The sequence below is a fragment of the Suricata suricatta genome, chromosome 10 (genome assembly GCF_006229205.1).
Source record: "Suricata suricatta isolate VVHF042 chromosome 10, meerkat_22Aug2017_6uvM2_HiC, whole genome shotgun sequence".
NCBI classification, from domain to species: Eukaryota; Metazoa; Chordata; class Mammalia; order Carnivora; family Herpestidae; genus Suricata; species Suricata suricatta.
The window spans coordinates 54,189,378-54,190,656 of NC_043709.1; positions in this window are offsets into that span (position 1 = coordinate 54,189,378).

Below are 1,279 nucleotides of genomic sequence, written 5' to 3' on the forward strand. Positions count from 1 at the left end.
CTCTGGGGATGTGTCCTCACGCCAGTCAGAGTGGCTAAAATGAACAAATCAAGAGACGATAGATGCTGGCGAGGATGCGGAGAAACAGGCACCCTCCTACACTGTTGGTGGGAATGTAAACTGGTGCAGCCCCTCTGGAAAACAGTGTGGAGGTTCCTCAAAAAACTATCATTAGAACTCCCCTATGACCCAGCAATAGCACTGCTAGGGATTTACCCAAGGGATACAGAAGTGCTGACGCACATGTATCCCAGTATTCATAGTGGCACTTTCTACAATAGCCAAATTATGGAAAGAGCCTAAATGTCCATCAGCTGATGAATGGATCAAGAAGATGTAGTGTACTGTTGTTTAACATAGTGTTGGAAGTCCTAGAATCAGTAATCAGAAAACAAAAGGAAATAAAAGGCATCAGAATTGGCAAAGAAGAAGTCAAACTTTCCCGTTTCACAGACGACATGATACTCTACATGGAAAACCTGATCGACTCCACCAGAAGCCTTCTAGAACTGATCAATGAATTCAGTAAAGTTGCAGGGTACAAAGTCAATGTACAGAAATCAGTTGCATTCTTATACACCAAAATGAAGCAACAGAAAGAGAAAGCAAGAAACAGATCCCATTCACAATTGCATGAAAAACCATAAAATACCTAGGAATAAACCTAACCAAAGATATAAAAGACCTGTAGGCTGAAAACTATAGAAGACTTATGAAGGAAATTGAAGAAGACACAAAGAAATGGAAAAATATTCCGTACTTGTGGATCGGAGGAATAAACATTGTGAAAATGTCATTATTGCCCAAAAACAATTTACACATTCAATGTAATCCCCATCAAAGTTGCACCAGCATTCTTCTCAAAGCTAGAACAAACTATCTTAAAATTCATATGGAACCACAAAAAAACCCGAATAGCCAAAGTAATATTGAAGAAGAAAACCAAAACGGGGGGCATCACAATACCAGACTTTAGCCTCTACTACAAAGCTGTCATCATCAAGACAGTATGGTATTGGCACAAAAACAGACAAATGGACCAATGGAATAGAGTAGAGAACCCAGAACTGGGCCCACAAGTATTTGGCCAATTAATCTTTGACAAAGCAGGAAAGAGTGTCCAATGGAAAAAAGACAGCCTTTTCAATAGGTGGTGTTGGGAGAGCTGGACAGCAACATGTAGAAAAATGAAATTAGGCCACTTTCTTACACCATTCAATAATAAACTCAAAATGGATAAAGGATCTGAATGTGAGACAGGAAACCATCAAAACCCTAG